We start from the raw sequence: 23,953 nt of genomic DNA on the forward strand, positions 1-23,953 counted from the left end.
ATTTTGTTCTCTGCTCCATTTGTTGTGGCCTCCCCGCCACTATTTCTGGGTTCTTTGTATTTTTTTGTTTTTTAGAATATCCTGCAATATTTTCTGTAGGGTTGAATTGGTGGTTGCAAATTCCCCCAGTTCCTCTTTATCCTGGAAGCACCTCGTTTTTCCATCAATTTCCAGGGACAGTTGTGCAGGATATCTCAATCTTGGCTGGAGATTATTATCTTTCAATGCTTGAATTATTTCTCCCCATGCTCTTCGTGATTTGATGGTTTGTGAAGAGAAATCTGCTGTAATTCTGATGGGTATTCCCTTGTAAGTGATCTGTTTCTTGTCTCTTACAGCTTTTAATATTCTGTTCTTGTATTGAATTTCTGGAATTTTTATTATGATATGCCTGGGTGTTTCTCTGTTAGGGTTGTAGGTAGCTGGGGTCCTGTATGCCTCATACATCTGAGTATCTTTACCTTTTGCTAAATTAGGAAAATTCTCCTGGATTATTTCTGTGAGTAGCTTTTGTAGTTCACTTGTTTGTGTCCCTACTTCTTCTTTTATGTTCTTAATCCTTAAGTTATGGCTCCTCTTATCATCTTCTTGTCTTTGTATTATTGCTGTGTGTTTCTTTGTTATTTTTAAGAAGTTTTTCATTTCATTCTCCCATGTTTCAAGTCTGCCCTCCAATTCAGATAGTCTGTCCTTAGTTTCTTTCAAGCTTTTATGCCAGTCTTGGATAGACTTCTTAATTTCTTGATAGTCTCTTTGAACCTGCTTCACATACTCAATGCTTTCTCTGTTTTCTCCATCAAGCAATTCTCCCCCCTTTTTCTGTTCTTCCATTCTACCATCTGCTTTTTCCTGGGTGGTGCTTAGCATTTCTCTAACTACTCTGCATACTTCTAGCTTCAGGTCATTGATAACTTCATTCCTGAATTGGTCTATGAGGCTCTCTAGATGGCGCTTAATGTATATTGGTGCGGTGTCCACTATTGCCTGTTTCTCAGGATTGGGGGCCGAGGAGCCTTTTTTGTTGCTTCCCTTCCCCATATTTTCTGTTCCTTATAAAATGCAATCTTACATAGGAGGCCCGGCTTCCCCGCCTGTCAGCCACAGCCTGATCAAATTGCGCTGGCTAGTTGTTCCCGCCCACCGCTGCGCCCCAGGGAGTTGCGGAGGAGGCAGCCTACACGGGAGTCGGTCGCTTCTCCAGGCCACCGTCAGGCTCTGGGATCTGGGTTAGGCCAGCCTAGGGAGTCCGCCAGCAGCATCACTCAGGCCAGGCACCTTTCACCAATCCCGTCCAAGAGGGGAATGTGCGGCTGGAGTTGTCACCGCGCCCTGCTCTTACAGGACTGCCCGAGCCCAGAAAAACCTCCGCTGGAGTCAAACTGTGGTAGGGAGTCAGTTTCTCGCTCACCTTGCCACCAGTCAGTTTTCCTCCTTGTCCGTCCTGTTTCCGACTCCGTTCGCAGACTCCCGTTCCCAGAGCTCGGCGCGTCTCTCCTTGCCGAGCCGCTGTGGAGGCAGCCAGCTGCCAGGCAGCGGGAAATCCAAACCGCGGTTTCCAATGATGCGGGGTCGAGCCTCCACACCAAGATTTTTCTGTTCCTATTTTAGCGCCAGGACTGTATTCTAAGTTAGATTCTATCAGCCCAGTTCGTTCCTGAGTCAGCAGAGCATATCTCTACTGGTTCGTATCTCCTTAGTCCGCATCATTCCTGGCCTCTGAGCCGAGCCTTTAGAGAGCCTTCAGTAGCTGCTGCTGTCTGTCCGCCATGTTCTCAGGAAGTCCTCTGCACCATCTTTTTACAAATCAGTTGCCTCATATTTTATGATTTTAAATTGTCTAGCATATTCCAGATTTTCATTTAGCACTTTAAATGCAGTGTGTTTCATTATCTAAAATCTGTCAATCCTAAAATATGTCTGTATTAGCTTATTTATTCAGAATCTCTTTCATAGAGGTACATGACACTTAAAGTTGGTAAACGTTGTTAATTCTTTGCATTCTTTAAAAAGAAAGAATATCAAAATATATTATCTCAGTGCCCCAAAGTACATGTCAACTATTGCCCAAATGTTGCCAATTCAGACTATTTATACCGAGGGTCACATCTGTATGACAACCTCACTTGAGACCACTGTTATTCACAGACTATAATTTTCATTATTTTCTTTAAACACCTTTTTTGTTTGCATTCTTTACTAAAGCATTTTCCAGTTAAATTCATAAAGAGTATTTATTGCTTATTTGCTCTAGTTTCTGTAGACGTTTGAAGAATGCTTTATGGTAAAAGAAAATTCTTTAAGAGTTTCTACATTAGCTTTTATCTCACAATATTGCTGATCTGAAGCCTGTCTCTGTGTCATTTGAAGTTACAGTTTTTTATACTCACATAGTGTAAACAGAATTCTTACATAGGGAAAAATCCACTTAGTCATCAATTCAGTACTACCATCCAATTTGCAGATTACAGTGAACTATAGGTCTTTTCTGCCATGGAAAATATCAGAATTCAGGGAAAACTTGACTCTCTCTATAATTTTTCCCCCTAGAGGGTTAGAATGTTACAAAAATTAGAAAGGGCAAAAGACAGAAGCTTGGAGACTCTTACTGGTGAACTTGTGTTCTCATAGAAATATGCTGGAAAATGCAGTTTACTGCAGTCAATATATTAATATCTACCACCAGCTTCTAAACTGAAAGGATTTTTGCCCTAGATATGCTATTACAGCAGTGGGAGGCAAAACCAAGGGATTTTTAACTTGAGGTCACTTCTTCCTTTCCCTATGACGACTTCTTTTTACTTTACCAGTGGCATGAAGAAAGTCCCAATCAGCTGCTCACTCACCACCAATGCCTGCCCTAAGCACAAACCCTGGCCACCAGAGATTACCTGTATATCCCATACCCCACATCCCGATTAGAAGAGGCCTGACCATCTTTGGTCATTGGACTCTTCTCCTCTCTATGTCCTTGGAATAAAGGCTACTGTTTCTTTATATTTTTTCTCCTTTCTTGCACTGAAAACCCTATCATTTGGTTTCCTGACTGGGAAGGCAGTGTGAGTGACTCCTGGGGTACTCCCAGTTAGAGTTCCCTTGATAATTCATGAACTAGACCATATCTTGGGTTAATTCCTCATTTCTTAACATGTGGGAGCTGCTCAGCTTGTTGTCACCAGCTTGCAAACAACACCATCCTATCTCATTTACCACAGGTGAGACAATTTCCATCTAGGGTTTCTGTTACCATGGGCCAGGCCCATGCTGCATTACCCATTCTTCCCCTGGACTAAAGTAATAGTTCTCACATTCCTTGGACAGGCCAAGGCAGAGCTGTTATTCTGGTCCTCTGGGATCCCAAACTGGTGCCTTTTGATAATGGCCAATGGGTTCAGGTTGGAGCCATTTTAGTCATGCTTCCAAAATAGATGACAGTCTCTTTAGTTAAGTGTGATCTGGGACAATTTTCAAATTCTTTAGGGGAGAGCTAGAGCTCTCACAGTTTGAGGCAAAATTGTCCTTTTGGCTCACTTCTAATTTGGTCATGGGGAATACTGTTTCCTGTTCCTCAAAAAACACACCTCTGGGTGCCTGGTTTGTATCCTCAGTACCTTTGGCCTAAAGAACTATAAGAATTAACTTTGATTATGCTGGTGACAAGTTGGCAGAAATTCTGTATGTACAGGCCTTCCTTACTCTAAGGACATGCTCTTCTCTCTTTAAATCATGTGCAGCAGCTCAAATCTTTTTAGCTAACTCTTATGTACCAGAAACTCTCCTCTCGTCCCCTCAAGACCCATTAGATGATGTGCCCCTGTCTTTACTCCCCCTCCTGCCTATCCCTGAAATCAAACCTCACAGCCTTCTCAGCCAAGGTTTCTTTGTCCCCTGTGCCATCCTCTCGTCCTCCCTCACCCACAGTGTCCTCTAATCCTTCCCTTAGTGTCTCTCCCCAGTCTCCAACTTCACAACTCCCCAACCTGAGGCACCTGTTCTGTCTGAGGGTTCTTTGTCCTCTTCCCCTGCATTGCCATTTTCTCTACCAGCTCACCATATGTGGTCTCGGGCACTCTAACCTTCTAGCAGGCCACATTGTTGCCAGCAGTCATGTTGCTGCAGCTCACATGGAGGACAGCCGCCATCATGAAGCCCTATGCCATGTGACATGGTGTCGCCATCTTGCGATGGGTCAATGGCTGCCCCCTTGTGGCTCCTCAGTGACCTGCCAACAGCCTGCATTTCCTTGTCACATGGTGACAGGTGGCCTTTTTATAGCCAATCATTGAGTAATTGCCCACACAACCTGCAGGACAGTTGACTGCTCTGTGGCTTTACTCCACAGCCTTCTCAGCCTTGATCTCTGCTCCCACTTCAAGAATAGGCTGGCCCTAAGGACTAGTTAATATACATATACCTTTCTCCCTTTCTGACTTATCTCAGATTATCCATAAATTAGGCCACTTCTCTGTTGACCCACAGAGCTATATTAGAGAATCTGAATTTATAACTAATTATTATGATTTACATTTCAAGGATATTTATGCAATTCTGAACTCCACCTTCAGCTCACAAGAGTGAGCCCAGCTGTGGTAAGCAGCTTGAGAAGAAGCAATCACAGACACAAGGCAAAACCGCTGAAAATGACCGTGGGCCTACTGCAGTGCCAGACAGGATCCTAACTGGAATTACCAAAATGGAGAAGGTTTTTATAAAATACATAAGATGATTGAATGTCTAATTATGGGTATCAATAAATTTTCTCACAAACATACTAACTATAACAAACTTTTAGAACAGGTCCCAAGAGGTTAATGAAAATCCATCAGTTCCTTAATCAGTTTAGGGAAACCTTAATTAAGTTTAGCAATGTAAACCCAGACTCTCATGAAGGGGTGATTGTTATTGTCTTATTTTATTTCTTAGTCTTTGTTCCTGATAATTGTGCAAAGTTACAAAAGGCTGAACATGGCCTTCAAACCCCACAAGGAGACCTTCTTCATATAGCTTTCCATTTTCAACAACAGAGAAAAACATCAAAAAGAGGAGAAAGAGGCACAAAAAAAGAAATTTGCTAAATATCAGTTTGACCTCTTAGCAGTGATACTTGGGGTTTTTAAGAAAGGAAAGCCAAAACAAGGTGGAGCTGCTCAAGCCATTCCCAGACCATGCATCAAGTGCAACCAAGAAGGACATTGGGCAAGAGAGTGCCCCAATCCTGGCATTCCTTTGGGGTCTCAAGGGGAGAATGGAAGAGTGATTGGAAGAGCGACTATCCTAACTGCCAGTAAGTGGGTAAGCTATCCTCTAATTCCTTGCCCTCACAGGAGATTCCATCACTGCTAGATTTATCACTGACTGATCTATTCAGACTTGCTGCTGAAGATTGATGGGGCTCAGGGCCTGCAGCCCTCCATTAAGGTACCCTTCTCAGAGCCCTAAGTCCCACTGCAGGTCTCAAGTAAAACATTCTCTATGCTTGTGGAGGTAGAAGTCATGTATAGTGTTCCTCCTGAATTTTCAGGCCACTATTTTAAGTCCTCAGTCTCTGTGGTGGATGTTGACGGCCAGCCTACATAGCCTTTGCAGATAGGACTTACCCCATGCAGGTTCCAGACTCTTTTCTTTATCCATGGTTTCCTAGTAATTCCAGCATGTCCCACACCCCTTTTAGGTAGAGCTCTCCTTTAAAAGCTTAACTTCTCCTTTACTTTCTCCCTCCCCACAGCTCTAGTCCTCCAAACATCCTCACAGTGCAGCACAAAGTCATTCCCTCCCCTTCCTTCTTCTCTGGACAATCCCATAGTTTGAGATACTTCCAATCCCACCCACCCACTACCATGCCATTCTTATTTTAATTTGCCTCAGGGATCATTCATATTTTCTTGTATTCCCCAATATACCATAGCTCCCAAACATTTACAAGGGCTTAAACTCCTGATCAAGCACCTTTTAGACAATAGTTTTATTAAACCTACACATTCACCCCATAATACTCCTATTCTCCTGGTACTCAAGCCTGTTGGGTTTTATCACCTAGTGCAGGAACTTAGGGTAATCAGTAGTGCTGTTACCCCAATCCATTCAGTGGTGCCAAACCCTTTTACCATGCTCTTTCATATTCCTCCCTCCACCACTCATCTTATAGTTTTAGATCCTAAAGATGCCTTTTTTACCATCCCGTTACACCCTGATTGTCAGGATTTCTTTTCATTTACATGAAGTGATCCAGAAACACTCAGGTCTCAGCAACTTACATGGACAGTGCTCCCCCCAAGGGTTCAGGGGTAGTCCTTACTTCTTTAGACAAGCTCTTGTTGCTGACCTTGCAGAACTTGATCTCAAACCTAGCACTCTCCTTCAATACATAGATGACTTTCTCTTATGTTCTCCATCCCATGCATTAGCCATTCAGCATTAAGATAGTCTCTTTAATTTTCTTGCCAGTCATGAGTACGGAGTCTCTCCTGCTAAAACCGAAATAGCTTCCCAAAAGTGAGATATCTAGGTCTGTCTCTCACCCCACCACTCCTTCCATCACTACAGATGATAAGGCAATTCTTTGAGATCTCCAGGTGCCCAAAACTAAACAACAGGTTACGTCTTTCCTAGGTTTAGCTAATTTCTTTCCTTTCTGGATTTCTAACTTTGCAGTTCTAGTGAAGCCCCTCTAAAGGCTCTTATCAGAAACCGGAGACCCTACTATGCCCGTACATGCCTCCTTTCATAAACTGAAAAAGGCTCTCCTAAGGGCTCCACCTAAACCTTTATTTCTCACATCACTCCAAAGTATCCTCAAGCATTCACATCACATGGCACCTACACATTCTGTATCATCCACAATCCTCAGGAAAAGTAGAAAAGGCAAATGGCCTCATAAAAATGCACCTTACAAAAATCATTTTAGAACTACATGAACCTTGGCCTCAACTTCTGCTCCTAGCCTTAGCCAAGCTCAGGGCATTCCCCAGGCTCCTACATTTTTAAGTCCTTTTGAACTTATGTACTGTAGGCCATTCTTACTCCACAATCTTCCTGCTTCCCAAAGTCTCTCTTCTCTTGCTGACTACATCCAAGTCCTCTCCTTCCTCCAACACTTGTTACAACAACATTCAGATCTCTGCCTTCCCCAGGCCTCTGAAGGGACCCAACCAGATCCTCCATATCCCCAGGAAATCTAATGTATCTCAAATATTCTAGATCCACAGGACTACAACCAACTGGAGCAGCCCTTTCCTAGTCTTCTTGGTAACCCTGACAGTGGTCAAAGTTGCTGGACTGCCATCCTGGTTTCACATCACTCAAGCTAAACGATGCCCTCCCAACCCTAAATCTAACCATCCTGAGTGTCATCCCATCTTCTATTGCCCACCCATCTCTGTCTTACCAAGACCTCACAGCCACAACTCTCAGGCTAAGTTATGTTTTGTTATCCAATTTGGTTCCTAATTCCTTACATTCTATTAATTATCTTTTTTACAGTGGGGCTCAAAACAGTCTTTCCTAAAGACTCCCACATCATGCATAAGATTGTCTACTGTTGTTCTATGTGACAACTTTCTTAGTTCTCTCTACACTCAGCTGTTTAGTCAAACGTGAGAACCCTGAAGGCCTAAGCTCTTATCTCCCTTATAGTGATGCAGCCATGGCCATCCCCACCCTTCTTATTCTTTCCAGCTCACCAGAGACAAATCCTACTTATCTACACTTTTAATTTTTACCCCTTATGATAAAAAAATACCTGTCATTACTTCACCGCTCCTAAATCCACACTTATTTTTTAGAATTCTACCTTACTGTAGTAATGATTTTACCTCACTGGGGTTTCGATGCAATGACATATTTAAATCAAAGGCACCTTTCTTTCTACCTTACTTGAGTCCTTAAATATGATAGTGGCCTGCCTCCTCATAGCACCTTCTCTCTCTGTGTTCGTCTATCATGCGGGCCTTCCCCAGTGAAGAAGTTGTCCTGGCTAGAACACCTGGCACCTGCTTCTAATGGTCATCAACCATCATCCTGTTAGCCTTCCTAAACCCCAATATGGTGTCTTCCTAAATTGCTAAATTGCCTATGTTGGGCTCAGATTTGTAATCCTCCTGCCTCTGATTCCCAGAGAGCTAGGATTACAGGTGTTTGTCACTAGGCCAGTGGGTAAGTAACATGCCTGTAATTGCACAAGGCTTTGCAGGGACATCTAGACAAACCAGCATCATAAACTCTGTCTTCGGTGTATTGGCAGTAGCTCTAAGTTTTATGCAGGAGAGAGAGACTTTGCCCATTTCCTAACAATAAAAAGATACGAATGAAAGGATTTTGCCAATGAAAGGATTTCATACTATGGCAGTGGGAGGCAGAACCAAGTGCTATTTACCTTGAAGTCACTTCCTCCTTCCCCTATGACAACTTCCTTTTCCTTTAGCAGTGGTGTGAAGAAATTCCCAATCAGCTGCTTGCGTGACCAGTGCCCACTCTAAGTGCAACCCCCGGTCAGAGGTTAAATATGTACCTTGTACCCCATGTCCCAGTCAGAAGAGGCTCAGCAATCTTTGGTCTTGGACTCTTCTCTACATCCTTGGAATAAGGCTACTGTTTCTTTATATATTTTCTCTTTCCTCACATTGAAAACCCTATCAGAAACATTGTATTTATTGAAAATAAATATTTTCCCTTTACAAAAAGGAAAACCATCATTTTAGGTTCAGGCTCATCCTATCAATAAGTGATAAGTAATTACATTATGACAATAAATGCATCTCTTTTGTTATGTTTCAGTGAATTACCACACTATTCTTTGGGTTTTCTGGGAAGTTTTCCAGTATAAAACCAATAATAAAAGTAAAGTACATGAAGATAAATTTTTATGCCATCTACATTGAAGAGAGATGAAAGTGGATGTTGTCAAAGTAGAAAAACCTTTAGAGTAATTAACTAGATCCCTTATTTTATTCATTTACTTCTGAGATATCACATCTACTCTTACATAGGGAACATTGTGCTAAGTTCCAACAATGAGATTGTCATTTAAAAAGGTTTTATGTAGATGTTGCTAAATCTGTAGAAAGAGATTCAAACTCTATAGGGAAAATAAGTGACATACTTTGAAACCCAATTGAAATTGCAAATAATCAATATATATATATATATATATATATATATATATATATTATACTTTTAATAACTGCTGAGCTGTGACTACCAGTAAAGTTCTGGGGAAGATTATGAGTCCCTATCAGAAAGACAGAAAGAACAAAGGTGCTAATTTGTAAGGCGATAATGTGAAAAGAGAGGAGGAGACCCAGATTGACAGTAGGAGTGCAGATATAATCAGAATGTCAGACAGTAAAAAAATAATAATCATATCAATAAATATTTGTGGATTTGCTGGGTGATTGGAAGACAGAATTAATGCACATTTAATGAGCATGTAGTAGGCTGCAATAGGCAATCGGCATGAATTTCTTTATTCATACTTTAAGATAATGCTAACACATATATGATTTTTCTGTACGTATTCGAATGGTCTCAAATGAACATATTTCAAAGGGTTCTTTCTTTCCTTGGGAGAAACTGTAGGTTATGTGTGAGATAACTTTCTTCTTTCCAAAAAGAATTGAAACACCATCAAATACCACTCTCCTAAGGATGCCCCCTTACTTGAGATAGAATGAGGTTACAACGCAGCAGAAAGAGGCAATGATGCTATAACATGTTCCTATAACATGTTCCTAGGAGCAGTGTCCTTGAAGAGGATACACAGTCAGACAAATATTTGAGGCTAGGTAATTTTTAAAAGTCAAATGCAAAAAATTGGAGAGAAGGTGAACACTACGATGCTGATTGTTGATGAAAATAAGTTTCCTTAACTTTAAAACTATAGTGAAGGTATGATACAGCACTGTTTGAAAGCTATAACTTTAAAACCTTAGGCAAGGTGTGATATGGCATTGTTTTGAAGTAAATCCAAAAGTGATTCCAGGAAGCAAGTTCAATGACTAATAATCAAAGTTAAGCCTGAAATACAGTATTCTCTTCACACCAATTTCATAACCTCCTGAGATAAATCATAGTTTATTATAAAGTTGGCAAATAACAGTGCAAGCTGGGAGATAAAGAAGAGATTAGCTTTACCTTTTTATTAAATAGCTGGAGGCAAATGGAAGTCATACTGCTTCAATAAGCTACTGGCTCAAAAGATACCACTGGAGCAGTATCGAGTTCCCATCCCCCATGCATATACACTAATAATGCAGGATAGAATCTCATTAGTGTTTAATTTCCAATACAAAGTCAGGTCAAAAAATTCTCACCTCTCAGCTGCCATCTAGAAGTTCTCTGTGTGGGTAATGCAGAATTTTTTTTTAAATGATTTACATAAAAACAAATAATGTGTTTACTCTCTTCTTCATAGTTCTCACAAACTCTTCAACCTTACAGACTTGAGATTCAATTGAAAAACTTTGTTTGCCTCAAATTTACTGGAAAGTAAAATGCAAATTTTTATGAGGACAGCCTTCTCTGCTTCTTTGAAGAATACATTTTTTTAAAAAGTAGAATAAGCTCTCTGTTTTTCAATAGAGGTAGATATAGTTATAAACTATATAAGCATAAGAATAATGTTAATATTCCATGCTAGAAATGCATGTGTCATAGACAATGATTTAGTGCCCAACCTTAAGGCTTTTGTGTAAAGTTGTTTGTGGATCTAAACAGAAAAATGAATGTAGTATCAGTATTGACTATGAAAGTAGAAGTTTTGCAGCTTTAGAAAGGGTGATCTACTGAAATGGTTAGTATTCATTCCAGACCACCTTATTATATTTTAAAAATCTTAATTTCTTAACTCTGACCTAACTGCTATCTCACTCAATAAATAATCAATTAATGTAATACACACTTTTACTGCTTTTATGATGGCAATGAAATAGTAAAATAGCTAAAAATAAAATAACAGTATTTATAAGAGTTTTAGTGAGGAAACATTTGTTATTCTTTGATGTGATATCTAAAAATTATGCCAATGAATGTATTTCATATTATGTAAGAAATAAGAATATCTAGATAAATGTAATGATATATTTTGCTCCTTGTAAGAAAGCAAAGAATACCAAAGATATTTATTACACATGAATTAATCTGTAATTTAGGACAATCACAAAAATAATTGTATAAGATCTTAAAATAGAAATTACGGGGTATAATTAAGTTCTATTTTACCCATAGGCATTTTTTTTACTAAAGAGTTCCAGTTTTATTGGTGTAAGTTGGCATATTTAAATTGCATATATGTGGTATTTTATATTAGCTCTCTTTTGGCAAACTTTGGCATATGTAAAAAGCTTTTGAAGCTGCCATAACAAAAAGGTGAACTCATCTATCATCAAATTTGCAGAAATTTTGGGTGGTAATTTGCAGTTCTAGTTTTGAAAGATTCTTATTACTGGGCAAGTTATTTAAGAAATATTTCTTTCATATATTAAAATCAAGGTATTATATAGCAAACAGTATGTGTGCATATTATATGTGTAAAATGCATACAGTGTTTAATGCATTGATTTTAAGTGTCAAGCTTATTATCACTTTTGTAAGAAAACTTGTTTTGTTTTTAGATACTTCAAAGTTTGACTTTAAGAATTAACTACACTTTACAGTTTAAACTGACCAAATTATGATGATTAGACCTATATAAGCTGTGTTCATCAAATTTACAGGACCAGTAAAAACCTTTAAATATCCTCTTGTATAGTAAGTTAACATATATTAAGACCATTTGTGAGTTGTGAGAAATAAAATGTAATTGAAAATGCGCAGTTCAGGTTAATATAGACATCCAACAAGTCAAATAATATAAAGTTATTCCTTGTGACTCTTTAATATAATGGAGTACAAGAACTTATTTTTCAGTCCCCTTTCTTCTTTTTTCTTTCTGCCTGATATACAGCCTTTAAAGAGTTTCAATCAGGTATGGCACAAAAATAGTGTTTTTAGAATTAAAACACAGACCAACAGTAGCATGCTGTTTAACAGAAGTCTCTGACTAATTAGTTATAGCATAGAACAAAAAAAGAAAAAAAAAGTCTTTTGCCTAGAAACTATACTGGTACACAAATGTTGATTACTCACAAAGGAGAAAAGTGATACATTCTAATCACAAGACCTAGTAAGTCTGCCTGCTGTTACTGTGGCAATAGGTCACTTAGGTGTAAGTCCTTGCGTGTGTGTGCAAACAGTTTAACATTAGCTCACATTTGGGCAATCATATTTCCACTGCCCAGAGGAAATGCACAAGATCAGGTGTCCTTAGCCTGTATTCTCTCACATCATGACTGAATGTTATTACCATGCAATCCTTTTAGTCCCAATATCAGTTACCCATTGATATAAAGGGGATATGGTCCCACACCTGGAAAAGGCCCTTTATTTTTGTTTCATAAAATAGGCAGGATCACAGGCCTAATGTACAGTTACCAAAATTTAAAGTATAACTGCAAAGAGATGAGTTATCTTTAATATGTAAAGCAAATTGTCTGTTCTCCCCTCCCCTTAACAATGCTTGCTTTATTTTTACCTTGTGCTATTTATTTAATATTGGGGATATGGCTTCTGTTTCCCTCTCTTAGTTTTCTGTACTTGATTTCTCTGTATAGTTTACAAATTGATTCTCTTTTTCCATCTCAGCACTGATGGTTCTATAAAGCATTGGATTTAGCACAAACCCAAATAAAGCCAGTCTAATTAGCTATGATTCTTTATATTCTGTACAAATTGTACTTGTCTTTGTGTAAAAAGGCACTGCATAAATCATCTGGAGACTTCGTCCTTTGGGGGCATGCACTTTCTGTGTGTGCTGGATTGTTGGTGCTAGTATTTTCGGTCTTTTCATTTTCGCTTTGTTTGCATAGCATACATGATTCAATGCCATGCTTTTTGGCTACAGAAAGCAAATAATCTACTTTGTAATGACAACACAGCTCTTTCTGAAAGGGTTCAAGAAAAAATTTCCTATGGCAAATGAACAAATAACCTGTGAAACTCTCCACAATGGAATATCATTAAGTCACACAGGCTTATTAAGATTCATAAAGCAATTAGAAGTATCAGGCTGAATTCTTTTTTCAGTTTCTTACACTTGTCTCACATTAAAGTCAATGGGGGCTGGATGCTTTTGGCTGTGGGCAAAACGCAGTCCATTTTGAATAAGAATAGCATCTGCAATTACACTAGCTGAGATAAAAATTAAAAGGTCCATCAATTCTCATGCTTCAGAGCATAAGATTATAACCAGATGGTGCCAGAAAGTTTCTGCCGGGTGTGAAAACTCACTAATGGACAGGTGCATTATGACAATTTTCATTTGGCCTCCCTCCCCATAATGTTTCACATGCACACAGATGTGCCAAACACAGGCCATCCAGAGAAGTGGGACGTTAGCGTTATAACGTGATGAAATCCTCCAAAGACCTCACAGTAATGAGACTGAGGGATCCAGGCAGGTGCGGGATATTCCAACAAAAGGATTCTGAATTCAGAGTGATCATGAGCACTTACTGTCTGGTTTAAACTGGTTGTATTTCTTTACTTTTAAAATATGTGGGGAAAGTCATAATATTATCTGAAAATAATTCCTGGGTCAGATCAAGTTAATGGAGCTTGGAAAAATCTACATTTAGGCACATCTGTGATTAACTGATAGCAATTAATTGATTTATGTATTTCTTAAACACACACTAGTATCTGTGTATTGTTCGGGTTTATCAAAAGTTTAAAAGAAAAATATGAATCATTCTATAAATATAAATTCATTAGTAGTCCAGAGAAATACTGTGAACTGATAACATGAAGATTCCTAAATATCTATACATTATTATATTTTATAATGTAAAGGACATTAAATTGATTTCAAATATAAAGGAGATATAAAATTATAAATTATGTAAACATGTGTATTTGCATATATACCTGCATTTCTATAAGACTACTAAAAAGGTAGAGGACTACTATTTTAATGTATAGCATATTGAATAAATAAAAGCTTAAAGTTATTTATTTTACTTTTTAAAAGCTCCATTATGAGTCCAACTAGTTTGGGACCCTCGCTCAGCCCCACACAGTGAACTTTGTGGCTTCCCAGTGTACTGGACCAGCGCAGTGGTTCCTGAGCAGGCCTGAGGCAGCCTCCCTGCTTCCAGCTGTGCTTGGCAGACTCCCGAGTTCTGAGCAGGCAAGCAGGTATCATCAGTTTCAGAGCCTAAGAGACCTGGTGTAAGTGCTCCTCATACCTTCCCCCAGAGTCCAGCTAGTTTGGGACCCTCAATCAGTTCTGGACAGGGAATTTTGCAGCTTCTGGCTGCAGTGGACCAGCATGGGGGTCCTAGCTGGGCCTGCAATGGCCTCCCTGTTCCCGGCTGTGCTTGGAGGACTCTGGAGTTCTGGGCAAGAGGTGTCATCATTCCAGGAGCTGGCCTTGGGCTGGCCTGCCCCACCCCGAGTGACCCTCTCTCAGTCCGGGGAGCTGGGTGGCCAGAGTCCCAGGAGCTGAGAGTATAGAAGAGGATTTCCAACAGACCCTGCAGAAGCCTTGAAATAACTCTTGAAACACAGAAATATAGGAAAATGACAAAAGGAAAGACCAAATTAAAATCTCGAACCTCCAGCCCTTCCAAAGAAACCTTAGTAGTGCTTAACATAGAAGAAAATATATGCCATACATCTGAAATATCAGACATAATAGCAACTGAAATAAAGAAGCAACTCCAGGAAGGTTTAAAGAAATTCAAACTAGAAATTAACTGTCAGGTAAAAGAAGAAATAATAAAAGAAATGAAGGTGATGCTGAACATATCTAAAGAAGACACAGTTAAAAATTTAGAGGAACTAAACAAAACAAAGAATTCCTGGATGAACAATACAAGAAACAAACAGAATACATAAAGCAGATGCACAGAGATATACAGGAAATTGCAAATTCCATTGAAAGCTGTAAAAACTGCCTCAATGAAAGTGAAGATAGAATTTCAAACCTTGAAGACAAGACTGCAGCTAGTGAACAGGAAAGGAAAGATCTCTTAAAAATAACAAGAAATCAGGAAATAAAAATTGAACAACTGCAAGATGATGCAAAAAAAAAAACATAAGGTTGATAGGGAAAAATGAAAAAGAAGGGGATGACATAAAGGATTTCAAGATGATATTTAGAGAAGTAATAGCTGAAAGTTTCAAACATGAGATTGGAAACTGACCTCAGGATCAGTGAAGCATACAGAAATCCAAATAGTCATAACCAAAATAAAACTACATCCAGACATATAATAATCACCATCCCAGAAATCCAACATAAGAGTAGAATATTAAAACTGTCAGAGAGAAAAGACAGATCGCAAATAAAGGAAAACCTGTCAGAATCACAGCAGACTTCTCAGCACAAACAATAAAGTCAAGAAGAGCATGGAGTGAAGTATTTCAGATCCTAAAGGAAAATGATTTCCAACCTAGACTGCTGTACCCTGAAAAATTTTCCTTCAAAATCAAGGGAGAAATAAGATAGCTCCATGACAAAGAACAGCTAAAGAACTTCATGATCACCAAGGCAATCCTGCAAAGAATATTGAAAGACAGTTTAGATACACTTATGAAAGAACCACTAAGCAAAGCAGACAATTAAACAGAACAGAAAGATAAAGATGCAACAGCAGAAAGATAACATCAATAATAAACTAACATATAACAGTTATAACCATTAATGTAAATGGTCTCAATACACCAATTAAAAGAAACACACTGGCAGAATGGATCAAAAAACAAATCCAAACACATGCTGTCTACAAGAAACCCATCTTACCCAAAAGGATACTCACAGACTGAAAGTCAAAGGATGGGAAACAATACTTCATGAACCAGGAATAAAAAAAAAAAAGCAGGAGTAGCCGTTCTGTTTGCAGACAATGTGAACTTTAAAACAGTAATGATCAGAAGATATAAAGAAAGTCACTACATACTTGTTAGGGGAAAACTTCAAGAGGAAGAGATAACTATCTTAAATACATATGCACTAAATTCCAGATCACACAGTTATATAAAGCAAGTATTAACAAAATGAAAAACCAAATTACCAGTAACACAATTATAACAGGAGATCTTAACACACCATTGACACTGAGGGACAGATCAACCAGACAGAAAATAAGCAAAGAAATAACAACTGAATCACACCTGTAAACAAATGGACTTGATAGATGTATACAGAGTGTTCCATCCAGCAATGTCAGAGTACACATTCTTCTCAGCAGTACATGCATCATTATCTAAAAGAGGCCATATATTAGCTCACAGAATATATTGAAATAAATACAAAAGAGTTGAGATTATCCCTTGCATGCTATTGGATCATAGCGCTATGAAATCAGAAAATAATGATAAAAGATACTGCAAAAATCCCACAAACACAAGGAAACTGAATAACACACTCTAAAGTAATCAGTGGGACACAGGGGAAAATAAGAAGAAATTCAACGATACCTACAAAAAAAAAAAAAAAAAAAAAAAAAAAAAACGAAAATGCAAATACAACTTGCTGGAATCTGTGGAATGCAATGAAAACTGTCCTCAGAGGAAAATTTATTGTGCTGAGTTCTCACATCAGGAAAACAGAATGAATACAAATAAATAACCTCAAATATCTAGAAAAAGAAAGAGTAAGTCAGGCCCAAAGTCAAAAGAAGAGAGGAAAAATATTAAAATCAGAGCAGACATCAATGCAATACAGACTAAGAAAACAATCCAAAGAATCAATGAATCAAAGAGTTAGTTCTTTGAAAGAATAAATAAAATTGATAAGCCCCTAGCCAACCTTATTTTAAAAGGCATGAAAAATCTCAAATTCATGCAATAAGAAATAAAATGGAAAAATCACTACACTCTATAGAAATATAGAAAATCATCAGCTCCTATTTTGAAAACCTCTACTCTCAAAAGTTTGATAATACAGAAGAAATAGACGGATTCCTGGAAACATATGAAGTACCAAAGCTAGGTCAAGAAGATGTAAAATTGCTAAATAACCCAATTTATATTAATGAAATTGAAATTTTCATTAATTACTTACCTACAAAGAAGAGCCCAGACCAAGATGGATTCACTACAGAATTCTACAAGAAATACAAAGGAGACCTATTGCTAACACTCCTCAAACTCTTCAATGAAATTGAAAGGGAAGCAATCCTTTCTAAGTCATTCCTGGAAGCAATTATTACCCTAGTACTAAAATCTGAGAAACACCCAACTAAAAAGAGAACTATAGACCAATCTCCCTAATGAAAACAGATGCAAATATCCTCAATAAAATATTGGGAAATACAAGGCAGCAAATCATCAAGAAGATTATACACCATGATCAAGTGGGATTCATCCCAGACATGTAGGAGTGGTTCAACATATATAAATCAATAAATGTGATCCACCATATCAATAAATCCAAATGTAAGAATCACATGGTCCTTTCTATAGATGCAGAAAAAGCTTTTGTTAAGGTCAACATTCACTTATGATGAGAACTTTACAGAAAATTAGAATAGATGTTCTTTACCTCAATATAATAAAGGCCATCTACAACAAACCAACAGCCAGTATCATACTAAGTGGCCCAAAATTGAAGACCTTTACTTTAAAATCAGGCACAAGACAAGGATGTCCCTTATCACAACTCTTATTTAATATAGTACTGGAAATATTAGCCAGAGCAACTAGACAAGAGAGAAATAAAAGGGCTAAAGATAAGAAACAAAGAATTTAAATTATCATTGTTTGCAGATGACATGATACTCTACATAGATGACCCCCAAAACTCCATTGAAAGACTCTTAGATATAATAAATAAATTCAGTGATGTAGTTGGATACAAGATAAATACTCAAAAATCAATAGCATTCCTATACACTAACAATTACTGACAGATTACTAACTAAAAATTACTGACAGAAAAATAAGAGAAGCCACACCCTTCACATTAGCAACCAAAAAAGTGATATATTTAGGAATTACCCTCACAAAAGAAGTGAAAGACCTATACAGGGAAGATTATAATACACTGAAAAAAGAAATTGAAGACAATCTCAAAAAGTGGAAAGACATCATTTGCTCACGGATAGGAAGAATCAATATTGTGAAAATGGCCATTCTTTCAAAACTGTTATACAGATTCAATGCAATCCCAATAAAAATAACATCAACATACCTCATAGATCTCAAGAAATCACTCCTAAAATTCATCTGGAGTGATAGGAGACCTAGAAGAGCAAAGACAGGTCTACGCAACAAAGGCAAGGCAGGAGGCATCACAATCCCTGACTTGAAGTTATACTACAAAGCAACCATACTGGATGGTACTGGAATCAAAACAAAGCCAAAGATTAACAGAATGGATTAGAAGATGCAACCACAACTAGAAACACACTCAACCACCTTTTCTTTGATAAAGGGGCCAAACAGGTTCACTGGAAGAATGAGAGTCTCTTTAATAACAGGTGTTGGAAAAACTGGCTGTCCATATGCCGAAAACTAAAGCTAGACACATGTTTATCACCATGTCCTAAATTAAAATCTAAGTGGTTCAAAAATCTGAATATTAAAGCAGAAATACTAAATTTTTAGAAGACAAATTGGGTAAAAGCCTTGAAGATATAGGGGTAGGTAGAGAATTCATGAATAGGACTCAAGCTGCACAGGCTATACTTCCCAGAATCAATAACTGGGATCACCTGTTATTAAAAAAGATTCTGCATGTCAAAAGAAATCTCTAGCATAGTGAAAAGAAAACCTCCAAACTGGGCAAAATCTTAGTGAACCCTACCTCAGACAAAGAACTTCTGTCTAAAACATATGAAGAATTAAAAAAACTCAGACCTCCAAAATTGAAAGATCCAATCCAAAAATGGGCATCTGAGATGAATACACACTTCTCAGATGAAGAAATACAAATGGCAAATAAATATACGAAAAAATGTTCATGATCATTGGTCATTAGAGAAATGCAAATTAAAACCACACTGAGATTCCATCTCACTCCTAAAAGAATGGCTAAGATCAAGAAAAACACCAACAACAAATACTGGGGAGGCTGTGGGGAAAAAGGAACTCTCCTGCACTGTTGGTGGGAGTGTAGACTGGTGCAACCATTGTGGAGCTCAGTCTGGAGATTTCTCAAAAACCTGGGATTGGAAGTCCCATTCATTCCAGCTATTCCACTTCTAGGCATATTCCCAGAAGAACTGAAAGCATCATACCACAGTGATATATGCGCACCTATGTTTATAGCAACACAATTTGTAATCACCAGGTCTTGGAAACAACCCAAGTGTCCATCAACTGAGGAATGGATAAAAAGAGTTGTGGTATTTTTATACAATGGAGTACTACTCAGCTATAAAGAAGGATCACATTGAGATATTTAAAAATAAATCAGCACAACCTGAGACCATACTCATAAGTGAAATAAATCAAACTCACTTGTATGAATACTAAATAGTTTCCCTAGTGTAAGAAATGATACAACTACATAAAATTATGTGGTAATCGTGGTTCCCCATTATATGGCTTTGAAGCCTTATAAAGTTTTCACTCATTAATTGGAACGGTTTTATTCTGGGCTGTTTAATATTATTTTCTATTATGATATGATCAGCTATTTTAAAGAAAACAAGACATCATAATAGCTAGTTCTTAATATTTTGTTTTGAAGCCCCACCAAACTATTGTTCTTCTGTCCCCTTTTCTTTTATCATGTTTTATCTTATTGGATTTTATTATATGTGATAGTATAAACAAAATTTTCATAGGCAAAGAGATAATATCGAAACCATTGTTCATTTTCTGTTAGCTGGTTCTAAATACCCTGTAATATTTTCATCCTCTTGAATGATTTCACGTTGTCTTGATATGTTTGATGCTGCAGTATACCAAGTTATACTCAAATATTTCAAGGAAAGAGACACTATGGTAACTATTATTAAGTCGGTTTATCTTGTGGTGAAACACTATGTTGCTTAAATTGTTCTGTTCTGACCTGTATTGTTACGTTGTTATGTCCTCTTTTACCTCAATCTCCTCTTTTTTAAAATATTTATTTATTAATTTTTAATTAAGGGAAAAATTTTAAAAATTAACAGGATATATTAAAATAATTTTTCGATTTCCTATTAACTCGATTTGAAGCCCTGTATTGCTCTCACCATCTTCTTTTGACTGATTTTACTCTATTCTGTTCTGTTTGATAGTATCAAGCTTGAGGGTATAATCAACTTCTTTGAAGGCAATAAGATTCACTAGGATGCCCATTCTGGTTTGACTATTATCTTCTTTAGAAGTCCTGTAATGTCTCCAATGTTTATGCTTTGTTGGCTTTGTTCTGTACTGTTTTGTTCAATTTTATTATACCTGGTGATATAAGCAATTCTTTTTAAGGTGGCAAGAGGCATTATGGTAACCATTGTTGATTACCTTGTATTCAGTTTTTACATCATGTACTATGTCCATCCTTTGTTTTGACTTACTACTTTGTTTTTTCACATTTGGTTTTATTTTCTTCCAAAAAAAAAAAAAAAAAGAGTAGCAAGAACTTTGGGAGTAATAAAACCCAAAATGTGTAAATGTTGTTGTAAAAAGAGAGGAAAAGAAAGTGTTCTCAAGGATACAACTGTGAGTGTGTCTAGGTGTGTAAGATAGATGACCATATTACTAAGTTTTTGTTGGATCACTGAACACAACTGTTTGCAGTCTCACTGTTTGAATGTCCATTTTGTATGCTTTAATTTTGTAACTTGAACAACTATTTCTAAGATGACAATATGTAATCTCATAACTAGTGATTTCTTACTGTTTTTTTTTGAAATTCTGTGTTACTTGTACCCTTTTACCATTTTGTTTTTTTCTTTAAATAAATTTTTAAAAATAAAATAAAAGCTCCTTTAAATTTTTGAGTGTATAATTTTGTTAAATTAGGTAACTTTATTATATTTTCCCCACATTTTATATTATAAATTTAACTTGAAATCTTTATTGTATTAATATTTCTAGACCCCAAACATGCTTAAGAAACATTAAATATTATATCTGGGTAGTTTAGGAAGTCAACAGAACCTACTTTTATTAGCAAGTTAGTGTTAATTTGATTTTTATAACAAATTAGCCATCAAACAAATACAACCATATGGTCTTTTATTTTGTCTCTCTCCCTCCCAAAATATCCTTCTCTTAAAATATATAGAGTGATATACTCACAGGATATTTACAAGGTTTCTTAGTCAAATTGCTGAAACATTTAAGATGATCCCAGGTCGTAGAGACACAATGATATAGATGATTAGGGATCATCAGTCTTTGAAAGTCTCCTTACTGAAACATTTCAAAAGAACACTGCAATTAGAAAATGTTTCTATGTTTTACGTTATCATGTTTCTTTTGCACTTTTATAAATGTAGGCTCGATTTGGCAACTCCAACCATAGCATCCCAGTTTCATCACAGCTAAAGATCTGCTTTTGATGTAATTCTTTCTCCTCAATTATGTTTACTAACCAGGCCAGAAATGTGGCAGTGCTTCTTCAGATTATTTCCACTGACTTATATATGTTTCAAACAATTCAGGAATTTGTTTAACTTTATTTATGGTGAAGGACTTGGTGTCACTTCCTGAAGCCTGTGTACAGATTCAGTGCTTTCTAGTATCACCCACTTCCACCAACCAAAATAGTTTGTGCACATGTCTTCTAAAATGTAATCTTTTTTCCATTTTAATGAAGAATTTATTACACATGGTGACTATGATTTTTGGAGCTTGAAATATGATAAGCAAAGTAGCAAACATTTCTCTTTAATTTTTATTAATATGCGTTTGCAGTACATAATGATTTCATTAATCGTGAGAAGTTTCTACCTGTACTTAATATATCCTAGTTCCTTTTTTCTGTTCCTTTCTTCCATCACTTCTTATGCCCTCCAATTCTTGTTCTCGTCTCCATTTATTAAAAAGCACTAGAGATGAGAGAGGGAAGGGAGAGAAAAAGTTCTTTTTTTGAAATTTCATGAGGATGCATTTTTATAGTGGATCTTGGATATCTCACATATGATCTTTTTTCTTTCCTTAAATTGAGAGCTTTCATCCTTTAACTGAAAGGAAGCACTTTAAAGCTTCTCTTTGGTGTATCTGAATTGCTAGCAGCTGTACTGTTGGGCCTTGGGGCAGTTATAAAGGAAAACAAGGATTGTACCCAGGCTAGGCTATATCAAAGCTGTCAATCTCATAATAGTTTACTGGGTGACTAATGGGTAGGCAGCTCATACTAAAAAGATATTTGGGACATAGCATGGTAGTGCAAGATTTCATCGCATCACATCCCTATCACATCACAATAGCTAAGGAGTCAGTGCTTAGGAATTGTTATTTTGAGAAGTTTCCACTTAAAAATTTTGCACTGAAATTGATTGTGTTTAAATGAAACCTAAACTACAGAAAGCTAAATAAAAGGAGAGAGATCAACTACATTCTCAGTCCTATTTATATATTTTTATAATTAAGGAGTGGGCTGCAATGGTGGTTGCAGGTGGTGGTGCCTCTAGAGAAGCCCAGAGGATGCATAGCACAGTGGGGACTGGGGGGGGGGGGGGTTGTGCCTGCACGTTGAGGCTCAGGTCAAGTCTCTGAGGGTGCCGACTGCAGTGGCTGGAGCCAAGCTCCAAGCCAACACCTACAAGGCAGCTCCTGGATCAGATGCAGTGAGTGTGTAGATCTGAGACTATGGCCTTGGAGCCCTTCCTGGAGTAAACCAGGGACTTTGTGAAGTAGGCACTGTAGGCAAGTTGAGTTCATAAAAAGTGTGGAGCAGAAAACAGATGCCTTGGAGAAATGGCCACTGAGCAAAGAATTCACTAAAGACAGGACACTTGGTTCTGTCTTTAACACTGAGATGGTACAAGCCAGAACTGAGAAGAACTAAAATAGATTTGCAGGTTTTGCAGCAAAGATTCAGTCTATGCATTCCATTCATACAGAAAACTTTGATTTGGTCTGGCACTTGGCTCAGTCCTCTCCAACATTTCTGGGAGTACTGCCACAAAGGGAAGGTTATGAGTTTTTATTGGACAATGGGCAGATAGTGAACTCCATGTCATTGCTTGTATAACTATTCAGACCTAAGGGGACCCTACAACCTGCTAGTTGATTTTGTGTCACTACCCTGAATTTAAGGAAGAACAAGGCATAGTACTGATGACAGCAGAAGTGGATTCCACATTTCTGAATATTGCTGAAATACAGTGCATCATCAATCAAGTTCAGCTCTTCTCTGATGGTAAAGACACCTGCGGGTTAAAGGGCAAGTTTAAGTTCAGACCAATTTAACTCAAATATATGTCTGCCATTGCTGAAGTGGAGCACAGTGGATCTGCAGCAGAACTGAAACATACCTAGAACCAGGATGAGTCTTAGCACCATAAAGATTTGCTCTTCACATGGTCACCTCAGCCCTGGATATTGTAGAACTCTGGGACCCCAGTATTTACAGTGAGCAATCTCTAATGAGTTGTCCAGTGTGCATATGGCAAGGAGTGATCCTGGATATGAGCTTTAATGTTTGCTGTTTGGGGTCACTATTCTCTCTTGCGTGGTGGCCCACCCTCTTGTTATAAGGTGTGGACATTTTTCCTATTTCCAAGTGGTCCAAACTTGCTCTGCAGAATCTGTATCTTTTCCTACCTTTAATAAAACTTTGGCCCTCATTCTGCCTGCAACACTCTGCAGTCCATGGCAGCTTTGGTGCTTCATTCCAAGACTGATACTTCTGGCCCTGCTTTCTACATTACTGGAGGACGCAGAAGGAGATCACTCTGGGCCTATCTGTGCCACACCTAGCAACTCCCCAGCTGACCCCAGCTGTACACCTTCAGTCTCACAAGCCAAAAGTATGCGCAGT

The 23,953-nt window shown here is 37.7% G+C and overlaps 1 pseudogene; it reads left to right on the top strand.

Moving 5' to 3' along the window:
• The window catches only part of LOC100733034 (ATP synthase mitochondrial F1 complex assembly factor 1-like), a 64,169-nt pseudogene extending 40,700 nt beyond the window's left edge, over positions 1-23,469 (top strand).
• Positions 23,470-23,953: the final 484 nt, after the last annotated feature.

Source organism: Cavia porcellus, unplaced genomic scaffold (assembly GCF_034190915.1).
Source record: "Cavia porcellus strain 051 isolate PalLab524CR breed Dunkin Hartley unplaced genomic scaffold, mCavPor4.1 scaffold_18, whole genome shotgun sequence".
Classification (NCBI taxonomy): domain Eukaryota; kingdom Metazoa; phylum Chordata; class Mammalia; order Rodentia; family Caviidae; genus Cavia; species Cavia porcellus.